The sequence below is a fragment of the Streptopelia decaocto genome (genome assembly GCF_964273445.1).
Source record: "Streptopelia decaocto genome assembly, chromosome: 10".
Classification (NCBI taxonomy): Eukaryota; Metazoa; Chordata; class Aves; order Columbiformes; family Columbidae; genus Streptopelia; species Streptopelia decaocto.
In genome coordinates this window covers 11,884,216-11,909,023 of record NC_138665.1, presented here as the reverse complement: position 1 = coordinate 11,909,023, position 24,808 = coordinate 11,884,216, and the positions used below count along the sequence as shown (strand labels likewise).

The window sequence follows — 24,808 nt, the reverse complement described above, 5'->3', positions numbered from 1 at the left end:
CCACTCAGCCTCATACCCTGACCACCAAACTGCAGAGTCATGTCCCTCTTGCTTGTGTGGGACACCTCGCCTCTTCAGAGCTAGGCTCACGCTTGAAATTAGCTTCCTCAGTGTAACTGTGGTTCCTAGCTTGTTTTTGGAAGAGGCTTTCGGTATTCATATATTTCTTTCCAGCAGTAGATGGCAGCAATTTTCTTAGTCCTAAGCTGATAAGATCTGTATCTTAATTACTGTAAATTAATGTATTTTAAAAGGTAAAGGCTTCATTTGCCCTATTCAGCAGTCATTATTAACTAAGCTGTCATTCCTGCTGTCGTCCCGTCAGTCCAATGCTGGGCAACAGCAGAGACCGGTGCCCGAGCCTGCCCGTCCTGTGCTTCTCTCCTGCACAGCCCAGCCCAGACAGCCCCAGGGACACTCGCTGCTCAGGCTCCGTGCTGGCGAGTCCCCAGTGAGTCAGCTGGGCTGGTCCCCTGGCCTCGCAGCCACCGGTGGTGCCACCAGCCGTCAGCAAGAGGCAGACCAGCCTCCAGCTGCTTTGGGGTTATACTTTAGGGATAACACAGGCGTGGGAAAACATGGGCCCGCATCCTCACCTTCAGCTAGGAGGGGAAGTAAATAGCTTGGCAAATAACAAAGTACAAAAAACTCCTATGATGAATGACTAGTTTTACAAAGTCTGAATTAAAAGAAAAGAGCAGAAACGATCTGGCTCAGAAACAATCAATCTGTGTGTATTACTCTAAGCTGACTTTCCCCCGTCGTACATCCTGTACATGTATTTCCAGAAGGCAGTCATTTAGAGATTAATTTTTAAATGAAATGTTCACGGTTAGTCTAAAGGTTTGCATCAGGAGATAGAAAGTGTGAGAAATAAATTGAGCAACATTACTATATGAATCTAAAATATAATGGCTCTTGTTATGCGCACATAGAAATAATAATGTTGAAATTAGGGAAGCTTCATCAGTTTTAGCTGAATAACTGATCTCCAGTGGACAGAGAAAAAACTGATTTTAATGATTGTTTTAAACTAACATTTGGTGTAATAAATGTTTAATGCATTTGTTCTAAAACAGAATTAACAGCAGTGCCATGTCTTATTAATGGCACAAGCACTGCTGCTATTCAGCAGTTTCTTTGTCCTTTTCCCTGAAGTCTACAGTAAGTTGGGATTTTTAAAGTTTATGCACCACTTTACAATTTCTGTTAGATATACCCCCTAATATGACTTTTGATGATGTGTCTGGTTGATTTGGCTGTGTCATTGGAAATGCAAGTGCAAAGAATCAGAAAAATTTCTAATTGGGTAACTGTATTAAAATCATATTAAGCTCTGTTCACCCTGAAACATTGCAAGAAGTATGACCTGCAGCCTTGCAGTCACCTGTGTTGCATTTCTGGTTGTGTATTAGAAACCTACCTGCTATTTCATATTTCAAAATATGCTTGTCGTATAATATAGGCAGTCGAAGGTGACTGACCTGCCCCAAATTAGAAAAAGAATTAGAAGGGGATGGGGTGGGGCAGAGAAGGATCCTCAAATAACATGGGCATCATCACCATCGCAATCATTGTGGACAGCTGTCTCTCTAGGAAGGGAGATAAAACCTTTTCTTTAATCATTAGAGGAAACCGGGTGTGAGATCTGAGCTTGTGGGCATGGGTAAAAATGCCCTTGCCTGCATCTTGGATAAGTGACTAGTTTTACTATTATGCATTAATCAAAGGAAAACAATCCAGGGCTGGCTGCTGTCCTCTAATGCCTCACAGAGCTCCTCCTTCACTGTTTTTGCTCTTTTTTTCTGACTGTTTTTATCTTCATAGAATCACAGAATGGTTTGGGTTGGACCTTCAAAACGGTCTAGTTTCAACCCACCTTCCATCAGACCGGGCTGCTCAAAGCCCAGTCAAACCTGGCCTTGAACACTTCCCGGGATGGGGCATCCACAGCTTCTCTGGGCAGCCTGTTCCAGTGCCTCACTGCCCTCCTGCAGTTCTGCTAAGTGTACTCCAAGGGCAAGAGTGCTCATGGGACTGGTGCTTGGTCATTGATGAAGCTGTTTGTCCACTTCCAAGTGCTCCTTTTGACCTTGCCCTGTTTGCCATGCTAAAAAGATTGCATACACAGTGAGCAGAGCTGTTGCAGAGCCACCGTTATGCCTGTATAGCAAACATCCTGCTTTTTTTCTGTGGTAGGAGGGCCATTTCACAGCAAACTGTTCCCAGCAGAGAAATGCAGGCAAACAAATATGCCTCTCCACTTCCAGGGGCTCTTGCAGACTCTCCAGCTGAGTGAGCAGGAGGCAGCCCCTGTGGCACAGGGCAAAGGGGCTCATTTAGACAGAGATGGCTGGGAGGATGCAGAGCAGGAACCCTCTGCCAGGTGGGAGGAGAGGGATGAGCTCAGGCACTGAAATGGCTTGTCCTGGCACTCATACACAGCTGCTGTGAGCAGAAGGAAGCAGAGGTTGTGAGGACCAGGTTGTTGTGTCCAAGTCGTTTAGGTGCTTTGATTTTCACCTTCTAAGTGAAATTTAGACTTTTTACTTACCTGCTTGATGCTCCTGAAATGTTTTCTCCCTGATGACATTACCAATATGGGCATTTGCATTTTCTGGAAACAGGCCTTTTAATACTTAATGCATTCTCCACTGGGCCTTGATTGGAGTGGTTTTGGTCACTGAAGTGGTTCATGCTTTAAAGGGACAGCTACATGTGAGGATGTGGTCTGTGCTTGGCTTCTCTTTGACTGCTCGCCAGGCAGGTTCCTTACTGGAGCCCTAAGCTTTTCTGCCCCTTGCTACCACCAGCACTGGATTTTTGGTATGTGATGGCCCAGTGCTTCCTTTTGACTGTGTACAGATGTAGATGCTGAGAAGGGTGTTTGTAGCTTCGTAGTAAAGGTTGTACAGGGATCTGTGACAGCAGGGACCAGCTGCCTTTGTGGGGGGTGAAATGTAAGCGCTCTCACTATCTAACATGCACCCCGCTCTCAGCGAGCACAGGCTGCATCTGCTGGGAAGTTGAAAGGCAATGAGTTTGCATTAGACAAGTAAACTTGCAATATGAGTTCTCCCTGTCTGAGATCTCTATATCCCTCATGGTGCAGTCCTGTGAGCAAGGACTGTCATGTACTACATGGCTGTGCAGCTTATCACACTAGGACTCTGGCTCAGCTGATACCTCTAGATACCAGCATGAAATAAATATTAATAATACAGGAGCGTCCTTGCTTACTATGTTCCTGTATCAGGCCTTCTTATAATGGCTCCTTTTCTGCTGGAGAAATGGATGCAAAATCATCTTCTCCTTTCAAATAAGGCTAGAGCTGAAAGGGAAAGGAAGCCAAAAAGGGCAGCTGAAATAATTACAGGCACAAGGGGACTTCTATTTGAGACAACATTAGGCAAGATAAAACCCACTTAATTCTAAGAGCAGACTAATAAATAAGAGTGTGACAGAAGGATGTACAATAATGAATGGCACAGAGAGGGTCAGGAGGGTTATTCCTCACTGTGTGTTTGCAGTATACAAAAGGGGTGCTCAATGAAACTCAAAGGTGACAAGCTTGAAATAGATGAATTCATTTTATACTGTGCAAAACTTAACCTGGAGATCTCAATTCCACAAGATCCTGTGTTGTTATGAGATATACTTAGGTAAAAAAAGGATGAGTATTTTACGTGCCACACTTATTAGATCTGCTCAGTTCATTTCAAAGCAATTTAGCTTCATGCTTTAGCTAGAAATCAGAGGAGGCTGTGTTTCAGAAGCAGAAGCAGGCAACTTCCTTCAAAAATGTTATAAAACAGAAAGCGAAGGCTGTACCAAGAACAACATTTAGCTTTCAAAACTGTATGTCTTTCCTTTATGTCTGCTAAGAGGTGCTCAACAAGGTAAAGGTTGATGAGGCTTGTTAAACCATGTGCTCTGAAATGACTGTGCAGTCTCAGAAATACTGAATTTGCAGTTGTTTTTATACTTTCCTTGGAATCAGCTAACTTGAGAAAGCAAGATCCCTGTTTTGCTCTGATAAAGCAAGTGTTTTACTCCTTCTGTCAGACGAGATTGTGCCTATCTAATGGAGATTGTATTTGACTTTGTATTTGGGTTACAGATGATTAAATGCTGATTCTTGAGGCAAAAAAAGAACCCGCCTTTCCTCTAGTTCTGCCTGATGGAGTTGCCAAAACTCACCTTTTTCCCTGTTGGAAAGGGAGCTGACTGGAAAATCTGTGCTGAATGCAAACATACCATACTAGGGTTTTTTTTTTATTATTTTTTATGATTCTTGTTGCACTTCATCGATGTTTATTTTTGCTTTCAAGTACTTGCTAGAAGATTCTCGCTACTGGAACAAAAGTGATGGAAATATTTAATGCATGACATTATTTATCTGTAGATATTAATGGAAGTAGGATAAATGACTTGAGATTTTACTTTGTTCTAAAATTGATTACATCTCTTTTGCATGCTTCATCTTATCTGGGGTATTTCAGTCACGCATATGATTTAGTTATCTCACGGCGCTGAGTTGTACCTGGAGCTCTGGAGCCTGAGAGCATTGGATAGCTCTAGTGCTAACTTGGCAGAGAAATTACGAGTTCTGTATAGATCGAGAAAAATAGGTCGACCTAGTGGATGCAGTTTGCATTGAGTGCTGCAAACCCAGGGCTATTAGCAGGGGTTACATTAGCGCTGACTCCACGCAGTAGTTACCAAGGAAATAGCCAGGCCTACCAGGTATACTCATTTAAGCAGACAAAAACTGTTGCTTCCTTTTGGCCTATTGGCTTGGATGATGATTATCGCGTGTTCAGCAACGTGGACTACCAGACATGAGATATCCTGGACAGATGACCACTGTGCATATTAAGCAATTCTGTAGCTCAGATAACTGTGCTACCTGCATTCGCTGTGTTCCACGTGCGATGTTCTGAACACACTGCTATTGGCAAATCTGGACTAAAGTCTGATTCGAAACCCTGCTGTATCCACACCACTCCAGCAATGCAGCCAAGCTCTGAATGTGGCCATTTCTAAAGCTTTGATAATGTTGATAGGCAATTCCTTATTGCACTGAAAAGCAGAATTAATGGCTGTCTTCTTATACATGGAAGACCTGATTTGCCAGGAGCCTAGCCAGTAGTTTGGGGAAAGTGATTATCCTTTTCTGCTCAGCACTTGTTGGATGGCATTTTGAATACTGTGTGCAGTTTTGGGCACAGCAAGATATCAATAAACTGCAGTGAGTTTAGCAAAGGGCTCCCAAGATGGCTGGGAGCTGGAGCACTTGCTCTGTAGTTAAAGGCTGAGGGAGCCAGGGGGTTGGACTAGAGACCTCCTGAAGTCACTTCTAGCCTGAATTTTCTTTTGGTCCTAAGCAATTTACATTCCTGTAGGGTCTACAACCCCTGGGGAGTCTCTGTCACAGTGGGTCAGGCTGTGCTCAGTATAGGGAAGGAATCTGGTCCTGCCTGGAGAATCTTTGGCATTTGTAGATTGGTGTGAGCTGCTTACATCTCAGAAGTCGCTGGTCTCATGTCCATGGTGTCACTAAAACACCGTCTAGTGTGTAAAAAGAAAGGCTGTACATCATGACCATATGTTGCATAAACCTTATTCCTAAATCTTCTTTCTGGATGCATTTTATGCTGGGGGTCAGAACCATTAGCACATCTGGTGAATTTTTCCCTGGAGTGTTTGGTACTAAATCATTTCCAGTCACATAACACCTTTGTGGCTGAGAAGATGCAAATAATGATGCAGAGATATTCACTGTAAGATAGCAGTTTGTTTATCATCATCCCATTAATACAATTAAATCTGAGATGATGATCACTGGTCACTGCACAACTTCACAGGAATGCCTGGGCACTGGATAAGGTAAAAAGTTTGTTTTCTCAGATAGGGTTTGGACAGATGCAATAAAACGGAATCCTGTCTGGCTGTGGAGACTTCTGATGCAATCACTGAAATCCATGTGTAAACCAGTAAAGAACCTGGCCCTCCAGTTTATTTTGAGTGAGGAACTCTATCTGCAATACTAGTGGAGTGCTTTATTCCTGAGCTATTATAGAGCTAATTTTTGGTCAATGAGACTCCTTCAGTCCCATGGAGATCTTTGAACAGACAGTTACTGGGTTTTTTTTGTAGGTGGTTTTTGTTTTTTTGTGGTTTTTGTTTTTTTTTTTTTTTTTCTTCTGTGGGGGGGAAATATTGCCACAGGTGCTTAGGAAAGCAGAACGAGATCCAGCTGAAGAGGAGGAAGATGAAATGCCAGATGTCTCAACCAATCCTTTTTAGTACTGAACATGGACACCTATTGAATATGGAAGGCAACAGAAATAACTCTGGTGTTTGTTTTACAGTCAGCTAGTTTGCACAGAGGAGCAGCGGGGGAATTCAGTGTGCTGGCATTGTTGGCTATTTGAATTTTAAAATGCAGCTGAACAATGAATTTTGATCATTGGTCTCACCAACATTCTTAGCAAATACAAATCAAGTCATTCCAAGGACTTGGATTTGTACCTGATTATTAAAATCGCTAAATTAGAAATCACTTTTCACTTCCAGTTTTGGACCTTTTGCTACACGTGAGCCATGTCACCCAAAATAGCCATCCCACGGAGTATTCATCTAATCTATCTAGTAGTGCAAATAGTTGAGGGACTCAACAAGAAAATTGTTTACCTTTCTAAATAGGATATGGAATGACTTTCTTAGCTCTTTACAGCAGCTCAAACATTTACACAAACTTGTTAAGCTGCTTAAAGAGAGGATTGTTTGTCCAGGTAATGCTTCTTTCAGTAAGTTAAGCTACAAGGAAAGCAGATGCTTGACTTCATGGAATTTGGGGGATTCTGGATAAATTGCATTTGGGAGAAATTTAAATAAATTAATAGAGCGCTTCTGAATTATTTTCTTCTCTGTCTTTATTTTGAGCAAGTTATTCCCTCTCTACACAGATGGGCCTATGCAACACTCATAAGGAAGTAATTTAATTATGTAAAGCTCCTCCAGGTAAATGTTATTTACAGATGGCTGAAAAATGTTGGATTATACTAATTTGCCAAGAATAACCTCCTTTTTTTCACTTTTGGCGGAGAGGTGTTTTCAGTTGTCATCAAGGTAAGCTGCAGGTTGTCTACTCCTGTCTGCATCTTTTTACCCATTTTGGCTCTTTTCTTTGTGATTTTTCAGTGGTAACTCTGCAGGCACTGTGCACATAATTCAAGTAAGCAATCTGCTTGTTTATCCCTGTTTTCCATTAATTAGATGTGTGCAATCTAAATTTCCTACTGAAAAACATGAGATGACGTGCTAAGGGGCCAAATCTGCTTTCCCTCACAAGGCTGAACTGCCAGTGTTGGAAGAGATGTCTGCAGAGTGGGGGCACGGCAGCGTTTGTAGCCACCTCAGCTTGGGCTGGACTGTGACCAGAGGGTGAACAAATGGCACTGGAAATGACTGGAGGAGTTACCCAAGAGGCCCCTGCCCTGGGTAGCACCTGGGTGAGCCGTCACGTCCTTTGGGTTTGCTGCAGGCTGGATGTGCTGGAAGGTGAACGTGCATCCATAGGACACTGGGGAGCTGCAGCCTTGTCCCTGGGCAGTGTGAAATAGTGCTCCAGGAATTTCACCCGCTGCCTGAGCCGGGCTCACAGCTGTGTTGATGTGGCTCCCAGATGTTTTAGTGTAGCCAGATTTCTTTTTTTCCTACTTTGTTCACTGCTGACCTAGTGGCTCAAAGCTTCACTTTTATAAATTACCAAGGTGCAAGCCCTAACCTGAATGGCTACTTCTTACCTGCGGCAGCACAGGAAAGGCCTAAAGGTACTGATGTTTGTCAAGGGATCTCTGTGGTCCTCGGAGACAATTTTATTCAGAAATGGCCCAGCTCTGCAGTGGCTAGTGATCAGCTGTCAGGTTCAGCCAAGAACTGAAGAATCTGCCAAGAGTGAACTTCCTAAGAAGAAATTGAAGAGATCTTCATGTAACAGGGAAAACTGAACAGTTTTCAGCCTGCCCACAAATGAGGAGAGGAGAGGAGAGGAGGAGAGGAGGAGAGGGAAGAGCCTCAGCTCAGGGTGTGCAGAATGGCAGGTAAGTGGAGAATTGCATAACAGAATGGCTCAGTGAAAACTGAGCTCTGATCTAAGTCCTGAGGCAACGATAAGGAAAATCTTTGGAACTAGAAGAAACTAGTGCTGTTTTTTGAGGCTCTTCTGTTGCAGCAAGGACACCAAACTGGATTAATACCCCAAGGTATTCTGTTCCCCCTGGAAGTGACAGGAGATACCCAGCATCTCCTTCCCAGTTTGTGTAGGATCAAGTGCTGCTTTGAGCATCCTGGCTGTTGTAACTGTGTGGACTGCTCTTGGTCACCAGTGTCAGGGTGAAGAGCCTGTGGGCAGGAGTCTCACCTGTGCAGGAGACCTTGCTGCCTGCTGGCACTTCAGTCTCGATCCACCGAAGACAAAGCTGAGCGTGTGCCTATGTGCTTTGTGAGCTCAGGGCCCGCTGCTTTGTACTGAAAGGGATAAATAAGTGGTTCTTTGAAGCTAATGGCCTCTTTTGTCTGTATATATATGCCATAATCTCGTTGCAATCCTGTAACAGCCTCCTTGATGTCAGACTGGCCTTGTACACGCTCACATTAATGAGGTGTTCCATACTAACCCCCTGCCCAGCCCACACCCTCTTCCCTCTCACATTCCCTCTGTTGCTCTGAATCATTTTTCTTTTCCTTGCGTGTTGCTTACCTGCAGTGATGGGTGTCTGCCCTTTTGCCTACTGGGAGTCTGGCAGTAAATCATATGTTTGCTTTTTTTTCTTTTTACATTCCGGAACAGCTGTTCTGATTAGCTTGAAGCAGAATGAAAGACCTATAAATGGGGAGAATCCTGAAGGTAAGTACATTACTGTGAACTTAATGTCAAGGTACGGTACACACAGTAGCTTTTACAGGGACCATTTAAAAACTGTTATCCACTGTATATTTTAAAGGCAGGACATAATTCAGGCATTTGATTGACCGCTCTTGAGTGTTGATTCTTGCTCTACAAATTTTATTTTTAAGAAACCTTGATCTGAGGGCTTTTGAGAACATCATATATTGCGTTCATCACCTCTAGTGGATTACTTCTGCTGTCTGAGTTGTGCCAGATTTGTGGTGACAATGAGGCAGAGGAAGGAATGGCAAGTTCTATCAGAGGAGCAGTAGAAAAACCACTCCTGTAAATTTGAGGACTGCTTAAGAATTGTCTTTCTTTTTCACTGAAGAAAGTGTTATTTCTGATATTTCTTCTGCTTCTGATTACTCCAGGGAGGAAATGATTCAGTGATCTCAGATCCCTGCAGAGACCACACCACCACCTTTGTCCCTCTCTCAGGCATGGGGAAATGACAGTGACCTCAAGGGTACCCTAGATAGGCAAAGCACTGCCATTCTGAAGCACCAAGTCCAGGGATTTAACACAAGGATTTGGGAAGGAAACTGGACATGCATTTCAGAAAGCTGCCCATCAATGATCTGTGGCTTTCAAGTTGAACTGTTGCTCTTGGATGTATTGTTGCAGTAGTCTTTCAACTGAGTCTTCCTCACAGCATCTTTAGTAAAATTATGGTGCTTCCTATAAATTCTTTCCTTGCCCCTGTTTCCATCTGTCCCCAGATGCATTCTCTGTGTTTCTCTTGCTGTTTGCAGAGCTCAGTGTTTGACTGAGTCTGTCTTCATCCCTCCAGGGAAGTGTTGTTGGGTTTGTTGCATGGGGTGGGCTGTTTGAGGAGCTCCTGCAGCCTGAGGGCTTTTAATGAACAACCTCTCTGGGGGTCTCCAGAGATGCTGATCACCAGAATCCTCCCAAAAAGCATTATTTTCACCCAATTTTACACCTAATCTGCTTCCATTCCCCCTCTCACAGTCGTGAGAGACGCTGATCAGAGTTTCTGCACCAGGATGCACTTTATGGTCCACTTTTCAGTTGTTTTTATCATGTTCCCATCACCACACCATTTCACACAGCTGCTTTGACTCCTCTTCGTGCTGTTCCTGAGCTCAGCAAAGAGCTCCCTGTATCCCAGTCCCTGTCCTTTTTTGAGACTTAGGACATATCCCCCTCTCAGAAGGTTTTGGACTGTAGAGTCCACACAGCAAAGGGTGTTTCTTTGGATCTTACAAAGTGCTTGAAGTCAATGCTGTGATTCTGCTATTTGAGTTAAAGCTGTCTCTGATGTGCGTGCTCCAAAGCTGTGGTTATTTAAACTCCAAGACAACTGCCATGTCTGCTCTGCTCAGGCAACTGGTGCTGTACATTGATTTCCAAAGAGTGGCTTCTTTATTTTGGAAGTACAAGGGGTGCCTCTTGCCCTAAGCGGTTTGATGGAAGCTGCGCACTGCAGGTTTGCTGGAGGTGGAGGCTGGAGAACATGGGCAGTATGTGCCTGCATGGAGCAGACATACACATGCACTTGTCTTCCACATGTTTTCTTCCATGGAATATTAATATTCAAAACAGAAAATAGCAAGCAGTTTCAGCATGCATGTTCTATTTCCTTTAAGACATGCATGTTCTGTTTCCTTTAAGACAGGGTACGTGCTTGATGTTTCCACGTACTGGCATTTTTACATAGGTAAGAAACCTTCAAGCCTGAAATGCACTAAACAGCTTCTTACAGAAATTCAAGCCAATTTTAGAATATTACCGTGTTCTCACAAGCCAAAAGCATTGGCAATCAAAGGTGTTTTTGAAGCTGTTAGCTCCAGTTCCTCTGACTTGTTTTGCTTTTTTGTCTTTGATAACACTCATTGCTTGTGAGGAAATGAACTCACTGACAGCTTGGAGGGCAGGACTGGCTTAGGCATAGTGAAAAAAACCCAAAATGCTATATCTAAAACCACTGTTTAGTCTTTGAACTTGAGATTTATGGAAATAAAGGTATATGATTTAATGTCTCTTTGCAGATATACTGGGAGAGGAGAATTCAGTGCCTTTGAATGCATGGACAACAGAGGATGACAAAGCCTGGAAACAAATGTCCTGAAAAGTGTTTATTACCAGGCATTAAAACGGGTAATGCTAGAAAAAGTGGTTTAGCATATCTTTGCTTTGTTGATTGTTGCCAATATGTTGACTGCTTTTTCTTCCCACCCCAACCCCCCATCTTACTCATAGGATATGGTCACTGATGCTTTAAGAGACCTTGAAATATTGACATCAGAACTGAATTACTGATGTGATAAATTAAAGGACTAGTCGAACAGGTCACGCTAGAGCAATCTGCGAAGTGAACGGGTGAATGTGCAGGTGTGTGAGTGTGGAGTATCTTTTTCTTGCCAAATGTATTTCATGTATGTACATCTCAGGAAAACGAAGGAACCTCTTTTCTGCCAAATACTGTGTTTCATAAAAGCCAGATCTTTATGCCTGTGTTTGCACTCGAGGTGAAGCAAGGGCTTGAGAAAGGGTCTCGGCACGTGAGGCTCTTCACCGTGCCGCTGGTCTGCGAGGGCTGGACTCCTGCAGCTCCCCTCTCCATCCCTCCCCACCTGCAGCTCGGCGTGGGCTGCGCTGGCTGGGAGCTGTGCTGCTGCGGCTACGCAGCGCGGGTCATTTCACACGCTTGGCTCTTTCTGCGCTCGCTGGCAGGTCCATCGGCGACTGCAGCATGTGAGTGTGCAGAGCAGGGAGGAGCAGAAGTAGGAGCAGCAAAATCCTCCCTGCGTGTCAGGCTAGCCTGTCTGCTTGAGTTAAAGCCCAGTTATCTTTTTGGAAGCAAAAGAATCAGAGTCTAGGATTTAACCTTGAACTTTGCATTTTAGGAAGGGTGCTGGTTAACTTGAAAAAGAGGTAGGTATGATCATTATGGTATGATCCAGGTATGTAGGTTTAGTACACAATTTATCTATCTGTGAACAAGGATATGGAAAACACGCTTCAGGTTGGTAATTATTATTTTTACCACATTTCTCCCTTGTCCTGAAACTGCAATTCATTTTCATCTGAAACATTTTTCTTTTCTTTTTGCCAACTGACCTGGAAAATCCATTATTCAACTAAGTCTAAGCTACACCAAATATGTGTAGCTTCTGTCCAGAAAAGTAATTTGTATTTTTTTACCATCAGTCCTGAGTTTCAGACCATTTGTTATACCCTTCCCTTCATTGTTTTGATTTGCTCTCTTCTGTGGCCTGAAATAGGATAAACTGAGCAGAATAGAAATGCAAAATATGATGATTTTTACAACCAGATTTAGAACTTCCATTGTTTGCTACAAACACAGAGTTAATAAACTGTTGTATTAATTTCTTCTTTTCTAGAAGCACCAGCAAAAAATGGAGCAGGGAAAATAAATCTGTAATAGAAAAACAGATCAACACCAGTATTTGTTGATTTCTAGGTTTTATTTCCTTTTTGAACTAGGTTTTTCAAGCCATCTACTTGCAGAAATTTGCATTTTATGAGGACAAAGTTACAAAATATGATGAGATCGTTTTAGGTAACTTACCTCTTTTTCTTCAGCTTGTAGCATCTAAAACTAACAGTGCTTGTCATCTTCTCAGTAATTTCTTATCATTGAAGTTAAAATACAACCTAAGTTTGTACCAAATGGGCTGTTCCAAGATGAGTTTGCCAAGCTCTGTATTGCAGTGGGATTTCTGCAATGATGGTTAGATACTGCCAAACAAAACTGATCTGTGGGATACAAGTGAATCCATCGTTGATCAGCTTCTCTAAATCCCACAAGAGTTTAGAAGATGCACAACTTGCATTTAATCTTTTGTCTCTGTGTCTCTGCCAGCCACAGTTTTGCTGGTAGATGCAGCACAACTGAAAGGGGATGGAAGGGAGGAGAAATGAGGGGCTGGTGGAGAACTTTTCTATTATTAGGGGCTGACCTGCTTTAGGATGTTGTTGATGCTCACCAGAAGTCTCAGAACTGCTGGATTGATTGTTTATGTAGCTACACCCCATTCAGAGGACACAAATCACCAGTACAAGAGTTTGTGTGTTTCTGTGTGCTAATTATTTTTACTTCTGCCCCCGCCTCCCCTGCCTTTTGCTAGCTGATTATTGGTTCTCCTACAAAAAAGTTAAATAAACATCCAGTTAAATAAAGTTAAATAAACGTCTTAGTCTTGTCTACGAAATTCCCAATGGGAAATGGAAGCATATTTCCACTCTCTGTTAGTGGATTTTACATTCCTGCTCCACAAACTATTCTGCACATGAAAAAAGCTCTCCAGTTGAGCAGTTTCCCTAACAAGCTTTGAAGCCATTCGCTGGATGAAGGCAAAGTTAGGATTTGTGTCTGATGTTAATTAATCTCAAACAATGCTTCTATTTCTGCCGTTGGCCAGTCAAGAGAGGCAGGTAAATAGTCAATACGCTGTATCATTTGACTCTTTTATAAAAATATAATGCCTACTGCATGAAGTGATTACCTCTGCTGTAAGCCTATCATGTTATTCTCTGGGGAAGGGAATTCTTATTTTCCAATTCATATACGCAGGCAAAGCAGTCACCCCTCTTACACTCAGTACATGCAAAATGCTTAATAATTTTATCTCCAGCTTTCAAGCTTAAAAGCGAGAAAGTTATTCTATTCCAAACTTAACTACTTGTGTATGTTGTTGGTATCAAACAAGATTACTGCTTGGAAGATAGTGCATTTATCTTTCACTTTAAATAACCCAGGAGAATGTCAGATGCAAAATGTTTTTTGCAATCTTGGCATTTACTGCTGCTTTGTACTGTCTTGTGCAACTTCAGCCAACAGCAGTGACATTATTGTGCGAGTCCCTCCAACTGCAGGGAACTGGCACCCTATTAAAACTCCGTCTTTGCAGAGCTGAACTGGAAATATGTTACTATGCGGCTCTGTGTTTATCTCCTGACAAGCGCTGATGGGAATCATGGCTGCTGCCATCCAGGCAGGATTCTCTCCTTGTCAGTTTATTCCTTCCTGTAGCTAATCCTTCATCCAGTGTTATCCGGCCGCCGATGTCCTCCTCATTCCTTTCACAACAGGCTCTCTTTGCTTTGGCTTTTGTCCCATGTAAACACAGCCCCGCCAAGTCTCTCTGGGATGAGCTCCCTTCCGTGCTCTGCTGTTGTAACATCAGCATCTCGCATCCTTGTGGATCAGCGCTGCTGCCTCTTTCTGCTCCAGCAATGTGGGTGCTGCTGGCAGAGCAGCCGCTGGAGAGCATGGGGCCCTGGGCAGCAGGATGCAGTGGGGCTGGAGGGGGTGGACACAGTACAGGGTGGGTGATGCTCTGTAGCATCTACAGGTTTGCAGCCCCACAGGTGTGTCGTCATCACCTGGTCTTAGGGAGGCTGGATGCCTGCACCTGGCTGTGGTGGGGTTATCTACCAGGTTTGCATCATTATCTGCTGAAATTAATTGCTAGGAAGGGTTGATGGTGTTTTTGGAGAGATGTACTTAGCTTTCAGTCTAATTTGCTCCTTCTTATGTTGGTCATTGCAGGGTCTCTTCTGAGCAGGAGTGTACGCACACCTGCATGCTTTCCACATATGGCCACATTTCCCAAAGATCAGACCTGAATCTGTGCTGCTATATACAAAAGACTAGACATAAAGTCAATAAATGGGAGTTTACACAGCTGTAAATTCTCTTATCCTGTCATCTTCCCATTCAGGCAAGAAAGATGTGAGAATCATGTAGATTCAGAAGCAGGACTGGGGGTCTCCTGATTGCAGCCATGGACAGCGGTGCCTTCTCCAACTACATGTGTTAATGGTAGGGCTAATTAGGACAATTTATGCCCCCCCAAATTACCCTATCCCTGCTGGATGCTGCTTGCTTTGTACATCAGCTGTGCCAAGCAAACTGCTCAGGTGCGAGCTGTTTAATTTCTGCTATTTAAAGTCAAAACAAACCCATTTTATTTGACTAAAACAGGACAGAGTGCAAGACGTGCAACTGGCAGATCCATTGATCCTTGGCAGGTGAGAAAAGAGCAGCTGGGACAACCTCTGCTGGTGGCAGTCAGAGGAGGATGTTTGGCCACAATCTAATTGTAAGGGATGTGGGTGAGTCCATGCATAGATTGATTAAAATTGATTAAGAAAGTGTATTTGAGGACTCTTCCAAAGCTAACTGGAGTCGGTGGAAAAGTGTCTTTTTTGCTGCATTCTCAGTAAGATTTGAGAGATTTAACAAATCGAGGGTAGGAGAACTTGATAGTATTTGAGGTGATGCATTCTGCTCCTGGCTCTCCACAAACTTACTGCTTGACATTGCCCAAGTTCATAATTTCTTTGAGCAGTGTAAATAATTTCTCCCTCTCCCATTTTAATCAGTGACAACAATATCATTCTCTGTTCTTTCTGTGTGTGTCTACAACACACAGAGCACCTGGGATGTCTCAGCTGGGGCCCCCAGCCTGCTTTATCAAACATATTAAAAAATTAAAAAAAAAAAAGAAAAATGGTCAGAAACAAAGGCCAAAAGAGGTCTTCTTATTATTTCTTTAGTGGTACATGAGAAATTAGTATAAGGCTTGGTGCAGGCAGGCTGTTCATACAGTTCCTCAGAAGGCTGATCTCTCCTGCTCTGTATTCAACTCCGTTAATACTCTTTTCATTCCTACTGAGCCTACATGAAGACTGACAGCTGTATATCATATTACTCTTGTCTGCAAAATGGATTGTTTTCCACAATGGGCTGAGATGACATCAGAATAGGGGAAATGAAATTAGTGTTTAAAAAATACAGGCAATGGTATATTCCCTTCTTTTTTTTTTTTTTTTTAATGAATAATGTATACATTCATATAGTGTAGCATAATAATTAAGGTTTTTTGACTTCCAATAAAATGCTGAAGAATGTCTAATGATACTGCTTTATCTATTCATTTAAAGTTCAAATATAAATTCAATGTATCATTAAATACACATTCACCTAACTGTATATTTCAAAGTCCATGGGATGTTTTATTTCTAGGCTTTTAATTCAACTAAAATGTGGCTTCAGGAAGTGACTTGATAAATAATTTAAGAAATAGCACTTTTACACTGTAATCATGCCAGGAGAAATGAAAGAGTAGCTGAAGTGTCAGAGGTTATAAACTGCAGCAAAGGTATTAGCATCTTGGTGAAGAAGTCTATGTCACACGGAGAAGTCTCCTGACAACATATTGACTTTTTCTAATTAGTTAAAAGATTTACATAGGCAGTAAAAATGGGCTAGTTTATTGGGTTTTATCACATTCTTGTGCTACAATAGTTTTGCTCATTTACTCTATGTAAGAATACCTTGTGTGTGCCTGAGCCCTCTGCACGGCTGGGACTGGGAAAGGTCGTCATGTTTGGTTGTTCTTGGCCTCACCTTGCAGAACAAAGTGGCTTGTGTGGTCTTCATCCCCAGCACCTACTTGAGTCAAGAGAGGCTTTAAAGGAAGGTTATACTCAGAGAAATGACTGAAAATGCTGCTACTTTTGTTGTCACTGTATGGCATCTAGTTCAGATTTCCTTTGCTTGTAGGTAACAAGACAATGTTTCTAATTGTCAGCTCTCTATATTCAATAAAGACCCAAAACCAAAGCTGAGTGTTTTCTTGGCTGTGGCATCAATAATTGCATAATGTGATGCATACCCGAGGTGTGCTGTGTGTGACTGAGCAGGATCTGGCTCTTCTCTGCTGCCCTGGCTTGAGGGGAGGATGCTGAGGGGACAATAACTTCTGTGGTGAAGGTCTCCCAAGGAAGACATTTTCCCTGTGGGTGGCTGGGTGCTGCTTACATGTTAGGTTATGAGCTTCTTGTTGCTGCATTGTCTGGTATTTGCAGCCTTGCATTAGGTCACGTGCAGGAGTGACAATTGCACAACCTGTGACACAGCACAAGTCAGTCCAAGCAACAGCACCATGAAGCCTCGTTGCTTACATGAGCATGAAGCGCACTTGCAGAAATTTGGCCTGTGATTTTCCTGCCTGTATCACAGTTGCCTAACAAAACAGGGTCCTCCTGTGAACGTGAGCAAAAAGCAGAAGATTGTATTTGCATGGAGCTATTCTAAGTTATTTAAAAGTGAATAAAAACCACAGGGAAACTAAAAATAACACTGCTGAGCTGTAGAAAGCTCGTATGTGCCATGTCAGAAGCAGAGTTGCAGCCAGAGAGGGCACAAGAAGAGTTACTGAGTTAGGAAAGAGAAACTCCACCTGGTCTAGTTTAATTAATCATCTGGTTAATTTGGTGCTAATGATGGTATGAAACTGTGAAGTGGGTTTGAAAGCGGCTTCTCCCAGTTTAGTGCAAGTGCTGTGACCCCTGGGACAAGCTGCACGTCTCTCCGATGCAAGTTGTGCAGGCAGCCCGGGGGCAGAGCAGCGATCGAGCTGGGGCGGAGCAGCAGGAGCGCACCTGTGCTGGGGTTGTGCTCCCACAGGTGTGCTCGTTTGTGCCCCTCACGTGCCCGGCCCCAGGTGTGGTGGGCACAGCCCGCTCCTACCAGCTCGGGGCTGTTGCAATGCCACCTTTTCTGATATGAATCTTGCAAGACCAGGTTTGAAGGTGCCGACTCCTCCGTGCGCTTCTACAGCCCTTCGCTGACACAAAGGACCTTTCTTGGCCGTTTTCTCTGCCGAGAGCGGGCTGACGTGCGGAATCCCTTACTGGTGCTAGCAGCCCCTTTCCCCTCGGGCCTTTAGGGGCTCTGGCGGCGGCATTTTGCCACCGCAGGGGCCGGCGGGTGCTGGCAGCGGAGCGCTCCCCCCCGGTGCAGCCGGTGCCCTGTCGGGGGCAGCGGGGCCGGAGCGGTGGGCGGGCAGGGGCGGGGCGCGGCCGCCAGGGGGCGCTGCGGCGTCTCGCTGCGCGGGGCGGGCGGGTGCACCTGCCGCGTGCGGGGCCGTCGGCGGCAGCGGCGCGCGGGGCAGCGCGGTCCCGCTGCGCTCAGTGCTCCGCTCCCCTCAGCGCGGCCCCGCCGCCCCCCGGCCGCTCCACCGCAACTCGGCCGGGGCAGCGCCCGCTCCCCCGCGGCGGCGGGAAGCCGCGCTCCGCGCAGACTGTGCCGCCCCCGCAGCGGCGCCGCCGGCCGCAGCTTCCACTGGCATCGCGGCGGGGGCACGCCCGGAGCCCGCCGGCCTCGGACGGGGTCGTGCCGGCATGGAGACGTAGAGCGGAGCCGCAGGGAGGTAAGCCCTGCCGCGCGGCGCTGCTCGCGGGAATTGTTGGGGTTTTTTTAATATTCCCTCAAAAAAAGAGAAAAGTTCTGCTGTAACGAGCATCCTCTCGGTGCCGCCTTTGCCGTGCGCGGGACGGGACTGAGGGACACGGCATCTGCCGCCCCTCAGCCCCGGAGGGAGCCTGGGGATCCGCTGGTGCCGGGGCGCTCCCGCGGGGCTCCGGACAGGGACCCTCTGCAGCTCCCGCTCTCCGTCCCGGCCGCCCCCGCCGCCTCCGTAGCCATCCCGCAGGTCGCGCTCCTGCCGCGGCACTCGCCGGTCGCTGCAAAGAGCGGCTGCTCGGGGCCGGAGCGTCCGCGGTGTCGCGGTGGCTCCGCCGTTCCCCGGATCGGGCCCTGCGGCTGTGGAGGCGCTGAAAGTGTTTTCTCTCCCGAAGGAAGGTTGGTATCGAAGGGCTCTCACTCAGCGCCCCGGGGAGTGTTCTGCCGGGGGATTTAAAATAAAAACACGCGAGGACTTCTTTTTGTTTGTTTTGTGTTGGGATGTTCCAGCTTCGTGGAGCCTGTTGAAAAAGTGCCGGCTCTGTGGACGCTTGGCTGCTCTGAGGTACCGCGGTGGTGCCCTGCATGTCGGGTGGCTCTGAAATCTCTAGCTGTCTCCAAAAGTTTTATGGTAATAGGGATTTTCTGCTTTCGTTTGGGATCTGATGGAAACCTGCTAAAGGGCACTAAACCTCTCTCAAGCACTTGTTTAAGTGTTTGTTTTTGAAGAGCCTGTCCCTGGATTGCTGGCTATGCTATTATTCAAGGAATCTAAAGTTTCTGGTGGAAAATGCTGTAAACTGCAGTTTCTCGAAGTTACGGTAAGGTCTGCACGCTTGAGGCGATTTCTGCTCCTGTTGGCTTAACACCAAAACTAGGTCTCATACCATGAGGAAAACCCCATCCTGTCATGGAACTCATACTTTCTTTTGCTACTCTGCAGTGTTTATACTCCCTTGTTTTTATCCTGATTGTTAAAAAAAAAATAATAGTTGTATTTTTAGAGTGTGTCTGGAGGGTTGTGATTGTTAGGATATTACCATCACAGTGCAGGTAGTTTTGAATTTTTTTGTAGAGTTGTTAGTTAGAGGTCGGTACAAGGCAAGGTGAGCTGCTGCCGGCGTGGGAGCAGAGAAAGGTGGTTGGGAAGGCTGTCGCAGGGTGCCCAGGCGCTGTGCAAGTGTGGTTGCATTCATGCCTGAGAGAGGCGCTCACCCTGAACGCTTGCTGTTGGTGCTTAAAAGGGTATATTATTTCTTAGCGGGGATAAAACTGTGTAGCTGCCTGGTGGTCTGTGATACCTGTCAGATGTCTCAGCTGTAAGAGCAGGTGACTGCCTGCCCTGCTTCTGTGTAATGAGTGGAAAGGGTCTTCCCTCTGGAGGTAGGAGCAGGCGAGCTGTGAGGAGGACGTGGTGGCTGAAAAGCTTGGCTTGTGCCAGAGCTGAAGTAGGAGGTAAGTCTGGGAGGAAGCTGTCTGACAGCAAGTCGAATTTTTGTTTTGCAGTAGACAAGTGGCTGATGATGAGATGGAGGAATAGGCTGGGATTTGGGGTTTTGGCTCCATAAGTCAGTGGGGTGTAATGCCTGCACAATAAACATGAGAAATGAAGAGCTCTGGCAGTTCAGCAAGGCACAGGCTTTTTGTGGTTAAGCAGAGATTGTAATTGGTGAGGTAGAGGATGGCTTTCCAAGATGTTATGAAGAACCATGTCCTTCTGAGGGTATTTCTCTGTGCACAGGAGACCTCTTGCAGTGGGAGGACAGGGGCATGCTCTGACCTCCCTGCAGCACGCTTGTGTTGCTAAGCAGCAACTTGCACCTCCAGTGTGCTCCAGTTCTGAGTTTGTGAGAGGAGACCTTCCTCTACTGAACTAAAGCTTTCTAGCTGGTGATATATCCTGTGTGCATGGGTCTGCATGTGTTTCTGGCCTGTTCCTTGAGACCGGGGAGGGGTTGTCAGTCAGGAACGCGGATGGATGTTAACTGATACCAAGACTTTCTCATACTCACCCCAGTGCTTGTGCTGCAAGTGAGCACAGGAGGGAGACGAATCTTTGGTTGTTCCATTTGTAAGGCTCAAGAGTTCTCTGCAGACCACCCTTTTACTTTCGCAATACCTGAAAGTTCATAGGTTTGTCTTCAAATTGTTTGGTGATTGATGCTGTAGCAGTAAAATGGGAGGGAGAAGGGAGGAATACTTGCTTACACAAGAGGTAAGAAAAAAGACGAGGTGTGCCGCATTGATGCACTTAGACAACTTCAGTGAATGCCACACAATTGCTGGAACCCCTGTGCATACATGGTGCCAGCCAGCTTTGCCTCATCTGCTTTGTGTCTCACAGAGCAGAGCGATGGAAAGCCTTTTAATCTCCAGTGCTGCCAGGCTAGTGCTGCACTTTGAAGCAGGGCAGTAGCCGAAGCTGTTGGAAACCAGTGTGGGGAACTGGCCACTCTCCAAACAGAAGTCAGATCAAAAAGAGTCTGACGGAGTCAGGAGGGATTCATAGGCTGGCAGGGAGAAGGGGAGCTCAGCAGAAGGGCTGTTCTTGTGGCACTGATCGCTTCTGATCTGGTGGTGTGGGAGAAGGAGGTTTTGTGGTTTGATGGAGCTGGAGGCCTGGGCCTCTGAAGAAGGTGGACTTCACAGCCTTAAGTCCAGAGGAGTGAGGAATCGGAGGCAGGTAGGAGCATGCTTGGTGTGCTCAAGATCTCATGGGTGGTGTGCCTTGCTGCTGTACAATAAGCTCAAGCCATGGAGGGTTAAGAGTGTCTGTGTCTGGAGGCACAGGGCAGCTGCTGTCTTCAGTTCCCTGTGGAAGTAACGGGCAGCTTGTGTATGGATGCAGTGTGTATGAGGAGCCCAGCAGAGATGCAGGTGGGCTGCTGGAGAGCAAGGGGGAGGAAGTGGGGACAGCAGGTGAGGCCCATACCCCTCCAGATGCTCTGCCTGCATGCTGACAGTAGCATCCAGGTGAAGCTCTTTGGCTGAGATGGGTCTGTAAAGGGATTTGGTTTGTTGGCATGGGCAGAGTAATTTGTTCCCTGACTATCCACAGCTGTTTCCTGGGGAGAGAAGGGTACACGTTACAATTATCCAGTTAAAGCTACAGAGCACAGTGTCCTCTATGTGGTATTTGGAAGAGAGAGGCTGTTTGGTTCAGAATTTTTATGTCCTGGGTTGACAGGCCCTTGTGGGACTGGAGATGGAGGAAAAATTCCAGGGAGCATGTCTGTGCAGCCAGTTGTCCCTGCTGGGTGGGTGCTGGCTGAGGTGCGAAGCTGCCAGAGGCTGGTGGCGTTGACCCTTGTGTCTGAGGGAAAGGGCTGAGATTTGTGCTCACAGTAAGAAGTACAAATGTAGTATTTATAATGTATGGGCTTTCCCGGCTCTCCAAAACATTTGGGCTCTGTGTAATCTCTTACTTCACAGTGAGGCTCAAGCTGAAAATACCAAGGGATGGTAAATCATGAACAGCTATTAAAGAGCCTTAAGGGGCTGTATGGGAAACCGTGTCTGCTCTCTAAGCCTTCCTTAAACAATATGAGTCTGAGCTATTTATCAGGAGGTCTTTAGTGCTGGAAAGGGAAGTGAACATTTAAACTGTATCACAAAGTAAAGAGGCACATTAAGAGGCCGTTTGCTTTTCAGGGTGTTCAACTAAAAATAAATCTTCCTTTAAACAGCCTTGAAAAGAAGACAAAGTGAAGAGATCTTGCCCTCGCTGAAAATAATGAGAATCTTTTTGCTAGCTCTGGTTGGGTTTTCCTCAGGCATCTGGTGCCTGACCTAGGTAAAGCCTCCCTTGGAACTGGTGTAGGACCAAGGGTTGTGTTACGTTTAGTGACAAAGCTGGTGGGAGGGAGACTGTGTGTTAGAAAGTTCAGCAGAGGCTTTTCAGCTAATCCTTTCCAGTCCCTTTCTACCCCAAAAGCACTGCAGGAATAGAGTTCCTTCCACCCCTCTTCCCACTGCTTCATGTGACAGTTAAATTAACAAGGATGTCTGTTTCACAGAGCAGTTCCAGGGCATGTAAAATAAGTACTTGAATTTGATTTTGGCCTGCATCAAAACAAAACCCCAGTGTTTACAAGATTTCCACAAAATATTTGGAAGTAATGTTTTATAAACAGTTTCCTCATGATTCTCAAATTCTGGGAGGTTTGTTTGTTTGCTTGCTTAATTAAATTCTTATTTTCCCCCTTCCAACAAATCTGGCAAAACACTTGTAGGTAAAGGCTACCTTCTGGTTATGTAAGGGGAAAAATTTTTCATCAAGAATATGATTATCAATTTAAGGTACTATGAGATGCTGCCGAGCACAGTGCTGACAGCAGAGCCAGGTGCCCTGTCTTGCTTCTCTGGAACTGTGTTTTCGAAGTGAAAAACTGTGGAAGAGCGTTTTATAAGAAGCATAACAGCTGGTATGTCATCTTTTTCTGTTAATTCTGTCTTCTTTGAGCATTATGTATTAGTTAGGGAAGCATGTGGCCTTGAATGAGATCAAGGAATGAAATTCTAAGCACATTGCATGCAGAGTTGTGTTCTCTCGGTGCTTGTTTCATTGATGTGCAGGAGTGAATGTGGACCAGGTTTGCCATGAATAGTGCAAATATTGTTATTGTGTAAATATTGCAGAGGTATAAATGTATATAGGAGCAGATATAAAGTCAATACGGCTGACACTTGTAACAACTGCAGTCTGTCTCCTATGTGGTCTCGGAAAGAGGACCGATTCAAGATGCTGTAAAAGCAGTTTCTCTATAAAAGCAGGGAGCGTTTCAGCATGCAGATGGCAGCCCAGTCTAAAATAGAGTTCTGTTTTGTGCTGAGCACCTCTGTAATGAACCCTGAGGAACACAAGGGGAACAAGAGAAGCAGTGTGGGGTGGAAGAGGAGGGATATGCTTTCAGGATTGAGACCTCTCTTTGAACTGTCTCTCTCTCCATTTTTAATAGCTTTTCTACAAAAGCTGCTTGGGGAGCAAGGTTGGTATGAGTACGAAAGAAGTAAAGCATCTAATATTTTGGCTTAATAATGCTCTTGTGTAAGACTGCTGTGAATTGGACAGATTTCCTTATTGATGTAAGAGCAGTGAGTGAGTTTTGAAACTGGTGTGGGTGAGAATGGACTTAGATCTTTTAGTCAAAACTTCTACTTTTGTGGTTAAGGATCTGTAGAAGAGACCTGTGATCACTGGCAAGATCATCCGAAACACTTAAGACGAAAAGGCCGTGACTTGAGCAGGGGTGTTTGCTCTGAGTGTCAGCAGCTGAAGAGCCAGAGTCAGGTGAAGCCACAGGTTTTCCAGAATTTACAAGGTTTATCAGTGACTCTGAAGCCTAAGAGTTCTCATCAGCAGCTTGCTTTTTTTTCCCTCTGGAGAGTTGAAAAGCAGGGTTCAGAGTCCTTTCTTCCTGAGCAGAGCTTCTCCGCAGGGCAGGCTGGCTGGGCTGGGTCTGAGAGCAGCCTTGGAGTTCATCTTGGCCCAGAAGAAGTTTGACCTCCTGGGACAGTGCCCAGCCGCCTTCTCGGTGTTGGGAAGCATATGTGGCCGTCCGTGTCTGGGGCTCCTCTGTCCCCTGGGGCAGCTGTGGTTACTGCTGTGGCTTACTTTGCTTACTTTGCAGTCAGGCTCTGACTGCATCAACTCTAGGATTTAGGCTGATTTAAGCTGATTCTTAAAATCGCTGCCCATTCCCTGGTACTAGTATATGTGTTTAGCTTTCCAAGTGTGGAACATCTTCACATTTTCTTCTTTCCCCCAGCTGGCTTTTCTGTAAGCTTTTTAAGCACTTCCGCAAAGTGTCAAGAGGCTGAGCCTCACCCTCTAAACCTAAACTCTCTGGATCTGACAGTCTTTACCTATGGTAAATGTTGCCTGAAGTACTGTATTGATTCAACCACAATCTGCAGAAGTAAATATATGTAGAATATTAATAGCTCCTCCTCTACGTGGAAACAAAGGCTGTAAATTAATAGATCCATTATGCTGACCTCATAAACCATGAGGTTTGAAGTACAGCTGTAATCCTCCTCCCACAACACGTATTTCACTTTGAACGTCTATAAAAAGGCCTGGACTACTCAAATATAAAAGCTGTGATACTGGGCAAGCATATCCATATATCCTGGGATGTGTAGTTACAATATTGCAACGTTAAGCCTGGAACAACGGTTCTCTGTAGAATCCAGGGTAGGGCTGAATCAGGCTGATTGATGGTGCAGCTAGTTATGAGGCTTAAAAAATAATAGCTAACTTTCCCATTCTGTTGTTGTTTTTGTTCCTCCTTAGAATTGCTTCCTGCATTTCCAAGTGCAGGAGCTGCTGCAATTAAGGGAGGAGTATGATACAGGGATTTAAAATCCGATTTGAAGGAATAATGAACTTGAATTCTGTGTGAGTGTGTTGCTTAGGGAGTCGAGGTCAGTGTGTGGTGTGAGCTGATAGTACTCGATCTGCTAATCAGTGCTGAGTAGTTCTAGTTCTTCTGGTTCATGAATCTGTTAAGATGGGCTGCTCAGGTTTCTGTCCAATTTTCTTGGTAGAGATTTAGGTGAATACCTGTATCGTATACTCATCACTGACCCCTCTGGTTAGCATTTCGATT

The 24,808-nt window shown here is 45.2% G+C and overlaps 1 protein-coding gene across 1 annotated transcript in view; it reads left to right on the top strand.

Moving 5' to 3' along the window:
- Window positions 1–17,888: 17,888 nt before the first annotated feature.
- Window positions 17,889–24,808, top strand: part of IL1RAPL2 (interleukin 1 receptor accessory protein like 2) — a 362,581-nt gene continuing 355,661 nt past the window's right edge. Inside the window, exon 1 of the mRNA XM_082061910.1 lies at window positions 17,889–18,165. The gene's annotated coding sequence lies outside the window, so the exon portion shown is untranslated. The remainder of the gene's footprint in view (window positions 18,166–24,808) is intronic.